Source organism: Psammomys obesus, unplaced genomic scaffold, assembly GCF_907164565.1.
Source record: "Psammomys obesus unplaced genomic scaffold, mPsaObe1.curated_primary_1811, whole genome shotgun sequence".
Lineage (NCBI taxonomy): Eukaryota > Metazoa > Chordata > Mammalia > Rodentia > Muridae > Psammomys > Psammomys obesus.
Window position 1 is genome coordinate 2,383,569 of NW_026592403.1, and position 8,510 is coordinate 2,392,078.

At 40.9% G+C, this 8,510-nt stretch overlaps 1 pseudogene; it reads right to left on the reverse strand.

Moving 5' to 3' along the window:
• Nucleotides 1-2,173: 2,173 nt before the first annotated feature.
• On the reverse strand, nt 2,174-2,611 carry LOC129681309 (40S ribosomal protein S15-like; annotated as a pseudogene).
• Between the last annotated feature and the right edge of the window lie 5,899 nt (nt 2,612-8,510).

Consider the following 8,510-nt stretch of genomic DNA (forward strand, 5'->3'; position numbering starts at 1 on the left):
AATATGACATTAGACATCACCCAACTCCTTTTCCAATATGGCTTCCCAAGTCACTACATTAGCAAAATCTATAGCTGCATCAAGGAAGTTATTTGGGCTTGTGACAATGGTTTCAAGGATTATATGAAGAATATCTGGAAGAAAACATCAGAGGCCTTCCTTGGTGACTTCAAGCAATATGTCAAGGTTGCAAATATCAAAGAAGTTGTGCATGAGATAGCAAGTTATTAAAACCTGTGAACAGGGTGTCTCTGGGAACTAGAGGTGATTCTCTCTTTTTTTTTTTTGAATTTTATTTTTTTCTTATCAGTTACATTTTATTAACTCTGTATCCCAGCTGTGTCCCCATCCCTCATTCCCTCCCAGTCCCTCCCTCCCTCCCTCATCTCCACCGTGCCCCTTGCCAAGTCCACTGATAAGGGGGACCTCCTCCCCATTCATCTGATCCTGTTTTATCAGGTATCTTCAGGACTGGCTGCAAAGCTCTCCTCTGTGGCCTAACAGGACTGCTCCTCCCTTGGGGGGTGGGGAGGCCAAAGAGCCAGTCATTGAGTTCCTGTTAGAAATAGCCCTTGTTCCCCTCACTATGGGAAACCAATTGGTTACTGAGCTACCACAGGCTACATCTGACCAGAGGTTCTAGGTTATATCCATACATGGTCCTTGGTTGCATGTCAGTCTCAGAAAAGACCCTGTGCCCAGATATCTTTGGTCCTTGTGGAGCTCCTATCCTTTCCTCATCAGTCTAACTCCCCTTCTTTCTTATGATTCCCTGTACTCTGCCAAAGGTTTGGTCATGAGTCTTTGCTTTGAAAACACTGCTAGTTAGAATCTTTCAAATGCGCTCAGTAGACTCCTGTCATACGTTCACTGCACATCCCATCTGTCTTTCTAAACGAGGATTGATCATCTTACCCCATGCAGTAGGAAAAGAGGAAACAAAGAAGAAACAGAACTTCCAATGAAAGGTAGTTAGTCATTTAGCAGACTTTTTTTTTTTTTTTTTTTTTTTTTTTGGTTCTAAAGCAGCTCTCATCCCTCCCTGGAGGGAGAGTCACACAGACTCAGGAAGTAAACTAAACTTACAAAGATGAGGAAACAAGTACTTCTCAGGAAGCTCCTGGGATTTATGAGTTACAAGGTACTCCCACCCACTAACTGCCAAGCTTGTAGAAATAGTACTAACTGCTAAGAAAAGGAGTGGCTCATCTGAAGGGAGAACTGCTTGAAAGTTGTGCAAGAGGCTCCATGAATGTAGCTTTCATGAGTCAAGTTTGTGTGGATGTATGGTTCACTTAGCTTCCTTTGAATCATTTATGTTCCTATAAGTGACCCTTCACTACATTCCTATAAGCAACTATAATAAAACCACTGGTCCACTAAGCCAGACTTAGGTGGGATCATGTCTTTGGTTTGATATCAGCGTCCTTTCTAGGGTTAAGAGATGTTTGTTCAAGTCTCTCTAAGGAAAGTCAGTCAACATCCATAAAATGAGTAAAACATGGATTTAACATAGTTTGTCCATGCAAGGAGAAAATCTATAATGAATTAAAGACACAATACAAGAACACTGCATGAACATATTTCTGAAAAGAATGATGCCAAAAACAAGATCTCCAGATGGGTTCTTCAGGAGACATTCCAGGAGAATCATTATTCCAAATGACCTTGTAGGTAGACAAGATATGGTTGTAAAAGAAACCATAATCATGACACTGTAATGGTCGAGAATATTCTTTGCCCTGGTTCTTAATACAAAGCTTAAAAGTTAAAAAAAAAAACCAATACAAGAAGAAATCTTATATTTAAATAAGGGAAATGTGTTTGTACAAATGTTTTATGATTTTATTGAAGCAATATAGGAAGTTATTTGAATGTTAAAATTTTAAGGAAAGTAAAGTAAATAGAATATACCAAATTAAGGTTAATATACTATTGAGAAAATCTAATTTATGAGTTTAGGATAGTTTAAATGCATAGCTTTAGGAAGGCTACAGCAGTTCTTAAAACCTCCACCCTCTCCTGTCACCCACCCACTCACCAACTTAGCCTGAGGAATTTCTCGTTTTCAGGCACCATTCATATCAGTATCTATAAAGAAACAGCATTAAAATTTTATCCCTCACCCTTCTTTTTCCGCCAGGGACTAAACATGAGTCTTTATTGGCCATGGCTATTCGAGGGGAATGAAGCGGGAGGAGTGGGTGGCACCGATGCCAGACTGGCCGTGCTTCACGGGCTTGCAGGGGATGGAGAACTCGCCCAGGTAGTGGCTGATCATCTCAGGCTAGACCTCCACCTGGTTGAAGGTCTTGCCATTGCACATGCCACCATGCTGCCGGCCATCTCAGGCAGGATGATCATGTTCCTCAGGTCTTCACCACCTCCGGCTTCTCCATGGGCGGAGCCTCCTTCTTGGCCTTCCTCAAGCACTTGAGAAGGGAGTGCTGCTTCCGAGCAGGCCCCGGTTCCGGTGCAGCCTCTGGTGGGCTCTGTACAGCTGCATCAGCCGTTAGTAGGGCATGTCCAGCAGCTGACCCAGGTCCACGCCATGGTAGGTGAACTTGTGGAAGGTCCGCTTCTTCTTCTGCTCCACTTCAGCCATCTCGGCGGCTGCACAGAAAAGCATTTTATCCCCCCCCCTTTTTTACTGCACCTTTAAATGTTTATATGCATAAATTATTACTATTGTTATCAATTCTTTTAGTACTCAGCATAAAAGCATGTTACAGATTGTACGGATTTATAGCTGGGGAGCAATTGGCTCGGGTATAGCCTCAGTCTGAACCAGGCTAGGAATGTTGCAGCACACTCTGATCTGAGGTTCACTCAGTGGTGAAATCACCCAGTGCCTCACTTCTCAGAACATATTCCCCCATCATTAAGTACCTCATGGGCTCCACGTGGCATTGTGAGGAAAAACATTTAACTGGTTACAACAGATACCTTTCTGTCATTGGTTTGTCTCCCATGTATGCTAGCACATCTGAGAAGTGTGATAACTAGAGTATAAATGAGGGCTGCATCTCAGCTAACAAACGAGGAAAGCAGTACAATTGAAGGCAGCAATTGAAGGCAGCAGTGAGCCTAGAGCTGAGTCGCGGAGTCAGTTGTAGCAGAAACACTGAAAAGTGAGAGAGCCTTTAGCACTCAAAATCAAGACTGACAGAGCAGTAGCATAGGAGATCATCTTTTATTTTTAACTTTCTACAATGTTTGTTTTTTAAATTTTGTCTGTTAAGAATTTTGGAAGGCAGGAAGAGAGGCTAAAATAAAAAAAAATAAAAGATACAACGGAAAAGAAAAAAAAACAAAACAAAACTTGGCTATGAGGTGAAAGATGAGAAGGGAGAAGTCTTCGGATTTTGATGAAACTTCCTCGCCTAAATTTGAACCCAGGGAAGTTAGGTTCATTTAACAAAAGGAAGTAGGAGTGAATGTTGACCCCCACACAACATCACTTGTACTCTCAAAGGCTGATGCAGGATTGTCGCAAGCGTGAGGCCTGCCATAGCCAGACATGCTCTTAGAAACAAAACAAACATTTGAAGAAATGCAAAAAGAAAAGATGGCAGGAAAACAGTTGTATTTTACCAAAAGCCTGGAAGAATCTCTGGTCCCTGCACTGTGGGTATCATCGGTCATCACACCGACTACTTGCATTAGAAATGTTGTCTTACACGTACATGGAAAGACTGAAGCTGACATTCACTGGGGTATTTGAGCGTTTAAAATACACACCTTCATGGGGAGCTGGAGCTTGCAAGACATGACAGAAAAGGAAGGAGAGAAAGAAAAGGTGAAGATAAGTCCTTTTATGACTAGACAAGCCCAGGTGCAGCTTGAGACAGGGGCCACCAGAGGAGGCCACCAAAAGAGAAACAAACAGTAGGCCAGTATGACTTTCTCTTAAAATTGAATTTGGCAAAGACTCTATCTTATGAATATGGGTACTTTGCCTCCATGAATGCCTGTGTACCACATGGATGGTACCCATGGAGGCCAGAAAAGGGGATCAGCTCCTCTGGAACTAGAGTTACAGATAGTTGTGAGCTACCATGTGGGTGCTAGGAATTGAATCCAGGTTCTCTGGAAGATTACCCTTAACCACTGAGTCACATCTACAGCCCCCGACATCATGTTGTTGTTTTTTTATTAATTTTTATTTTTTATATTAATCACAGGTTATTTACTTTGTATCCCAGCCGTAGCCCCCTCTCTCATTCCCTCCCAATCCCACCCTCCCTCCCTCATCTCCTCCCTGCCCCTTTCCAAATCCACTGCTAGGGGAGGTCTGTTTTTAAATTCAAATTATGAACTTAGAAGTGACTTTTAAAGCTTCTTGAGTCCTATTAGTATAGCTACTTTTTTTTTTGTCTTAAGTACTTGTATTTAGTATTTAGTTTTCATAATCTAGAGTCCTCTAAATAGGAGAAATGGGGCCACATTTTATCCTTAACTGGGAATAAGGTAGACTATATATTGAAAAAGACAGGAGTTCACAGGGAGAATACAAAGCACATAGCTGTGTACAATTAAAAATTATTGAATCATTATCATCATAGTAAAATAATAACAAAGATTCTACCCATCACCAGAAAGGTTTTCCAACCTTTGCTTTTTCTTGTGTGTGTGGGAAAGAAGTGGGAAGAGTTCTTTCTTTTTTTGAAAGCAAAGACAAAAACTTAGATCATATATATTAAACTTTCTTCTTCTAAAGATTTGAGATGGATCATAAGCTTCTAATGCAGAAGATAAAACAAGATCAGGTATGAAGTTTAAAATACATGAAGCTAGCATCCAGGTCTCTGCATGTATGTTTGTTACATTTTTTGAAATAGGGTCTCCTATTACAGTGGTTTTCAACCTTACCAATGCTGTGATCTCTTAACACAGTTCCTCATGTTTTGGTGACTCCCAGCCATAAAATTTCATTACTACTTTGTAACTGCAATTTTACTATTGTTATGAATTGTAATGTAAATATCTGATATGCAAGATAGCTGATATGTTTCCTCAAACGAGGTCTGGACCCACATGTTGAAAACTGCTGCACTACTATATAGTTCTGGCTGTTCTGGAACTCACTCTGTGGACCAGGCTGGTCTCAGACTCACAGAGATCCACTTGCCTTTAACTCCTGAATTTTTTTTTTTTTTTTTTTTTTGTCTAGTCAGGCATTGAAATGCTGATGATCAGTGTTCTTGAAAAGAATGGGCAAGGAGGAAAATCGTTGATTAAATGCTAATGTACAAAGCAGTGGCCAAATACCAAGTATGGTACCTGAAGATCAGAGAGATGAGTAAGGGAAGAGGAAGTTCCCTGTTGTCTTTATTGCTTACTCATTGCTATGATAAAATACTATGACAAAAGCAACTTAAGGTTTTACTTTGGCTTACACTTCAGTGAGAATCCATCCCATCAAGATCAGATTGACATGGCCGAGTGCAGAGAAGCAAAGTTGTCAGGAACAGTAGGCAGGCTTGTTACATTGCATCCATACTCAGGAGTGAGTGACTGGAACGTGAGGTGTGGCTAGAAGGCTTTAAGACCCATCCATGGCGACCCACTTTTCCCAGAAAGGCTATACCTACTAAGAGTTCTGCAATTTTACCAAACAGGGAAAACTATTGAGGACCAAGTCTTCAAACATGAGTCTTTTTTTTTAATATTAATTTTTTATTACAATGTATTCATTTTTTATTCCGGTTGTAGCCTCCTCCCTCATTTCCTCCCTATTCCTCCCTCATTCTCTCTTCGCCTCCTATGCCCCTCCCCTAGTCAACTGACAGGAGAGGTCCTCCTCCCCATCTATCTGACCCTAGTCTATCAGGTCTCATTAGGACTGGCTGCATTGTCTTCCTCTGTGGCCTGGTAAGGCTGCACTCCCCAGGAGGAGGTGATGACAGAGCCAGCCACTGAGTTCATGTCAGAGACAGCCCTTGTTTTCCTTACTAGGATACCCACTTGGAGACTGCATCTACGAGCTATGTCTGAACAGGGGTTTTAGGTCCTCTCCATGCATGTCCTTAGTAAACACATGAGTCTTTATGGGAGACACTTCCCACTCAAACCACAGTAGCCATCTTTTTTTTTTTTTTCTAAAAGACTAAATCAGAGAATAGAGAAAACATTGCTCTCATCTGTCCCTTGTACTTTTCCAATTTCACATGTCCTAAATCTGCCATGGTGGTTTGTGCTTGTTGTTTCTCATAAGCCTGCGTAGTGCAGGAGACAAATGTGAGACAGAGAAGCCTGAAAAATCTCACCCAAACTACCTGACATTAACGTAGTATCAGATGATGTAGATGAAAGAAGAAACCGAGACTCAAGAAGAAGGCATGAAGGACACCAGATTGTTTATTTGAGTGAATTTCTGTCCCCCTACTGTAAGAACACTCTGCTTCTCTTCCACATACAGCCTTCCATATAACACAAAATAATTACCAGAGTAGATGCTTGGACGACTCGTCGTAATTGCCAGAACAGTTTAATTCCTTTCCTTGTTTAAGCCTCACAACATACCCATGAGATAAGTATTATTATTTTCTCATTTTCAAATGAGGAAGCTGAGGCCTAGACAAGTTTTGTATCTGCTGTAGGTTGGAGGGAATGTAAAACGTGACATCACATTTCTGTGGAGGGGGCAAGCATGTTCCATTGTGAAATCCCAGGATATAAATACGCCTGTCTCTCTCTCATGTTCTCTGAACACCTACTCATCTTTCTACAGTGGTTTATACTTACAGCACGTGTTTCTTTTTTCCTTTGGGGGTCAAGGATAAGGGCAATAATGCTATTCTCTCTGGGATATAATTGAGAGTATGGATAATCTTGTTCAAAAACAACTAGATCCATTTTTATGAGAAAACTAGGCCTGTTTAATTTTGATGTCATTAAATTAATAAAACTCCAGGGGCTGGTCAGTGACAATCTAATTAAACTTTATAGAATATGGTCCATTAGGTAAGCCAGTGGGCTGCCTCTCGGATAGATTGGCTTTTGATACACATCAGCCATTTAATCACTGGTCTTCTGCATCATGTAAACTGGGATTAGTCATTTTGTCTCACACAGTCCTCAGCTCATTCCAGCTCCATGTCAGGGTCTTGTTTTGCAGACAGAGGTCAGCTCACACCGCTATAGTGATTACTGATGAAGGTGTTACTGCCGCCACTCTGGAATTTTCAACCTGGCCAGGAACTGGATGTGTCTGCTTGTTTGTCCTGGAAACATCTAGCCAGACTAACAAATGTGTATTCAGAGACTGTGTCCCTGCTTTGAAGGGACACATCTTATTGAGAGAACTGAAAATATTAAAGGAGAAAAGGTACACACCTTCTGAATCCAAAGTTACCTCTCTATGTGTGCTTTGAAGAAAAATCCTCTTTTGTGTTCATAAGGAGAGAAGTTTAAGAATATTTCTGCTCACATGTCATGAACGGGGGTAGGAAATCCCTAAATATCTATGGCAGGAGAATGAATACATATGTTTCAGTGTATTATTTGCAGTGAAAAAAATTACAAGTAAAAAGAGTGAATTAGAACTTAATGTATACGTATAAATCATGGAAAATGGTGAGTGAAAAATATGAGCTGTAGAATGACATTTATAGTATCATGCCATATCTATAAAGTTTAATTTACTGTTCATGGTTACATGCCCTCATATAGATACAAATGAAAGCATGGTTGGGGCCAATTAAACACCCAAACTAGGATAATGATTATCTTTCAGAAGGATAAAATGGAACTGAGATGCATGTATGGAAGATTTAAGTTGTAACTGTATCGATTTATTCTTCAAAATAATATAACTGAAGTAATGGTGCAAAAACATTATTTTAATGAGCCAATTTTATGAGTGTTCATTGTATTCTTTTCTCTCTCTTTTTTTTTTTTTGGTGATGCTTGAAATAGTTCATAATGTGGAACACGCTTCCTGTGAGCTCTAAGTTAGGGGATTCAGTCCTCTTAGACTAGTGCCTACAACCTACGAACGGGCCTGTGATAGTCACTATTCAAAATAACCTGTTAAGAGGCCACATAAGGAAGAGGACTTTTTTTTTCTGTCTCACGGTCTGAAGCATTCTGGTGAAGAAGGCATGGGGGCAGGTTTGCGAGGCAGCTGGCTGCATGCAGTCCAAGTCAGGGAGCAGAGGGGAGAGAATGCTGCTGGCACTCAGCTGCTTCCTCCTTTTTATGCAGCCCGTGATCAAAGCCCACAGAATGTTCCTGCTCACACTGCAGGTCGGTTCTCCGACCTTCTTTAGCCCAATCTGAAAAAACCTCTCACAGACATGCCCAGAACATTGTCTAGGGAGTCTAGATTCTGACAAGCTGATGATTAATATTAACCATCCCAGGCAGCAAGGAGGGAAAACTGACACCCCTCATGACATCCTTATTGGCTGGTACAATGATAAAAATGACTAAATGACAGCATGGATCTGGAGCTTGGTATGAGCAGACTTGATGTGACAATCTTTCTTTTGATCAAAGTTTACACC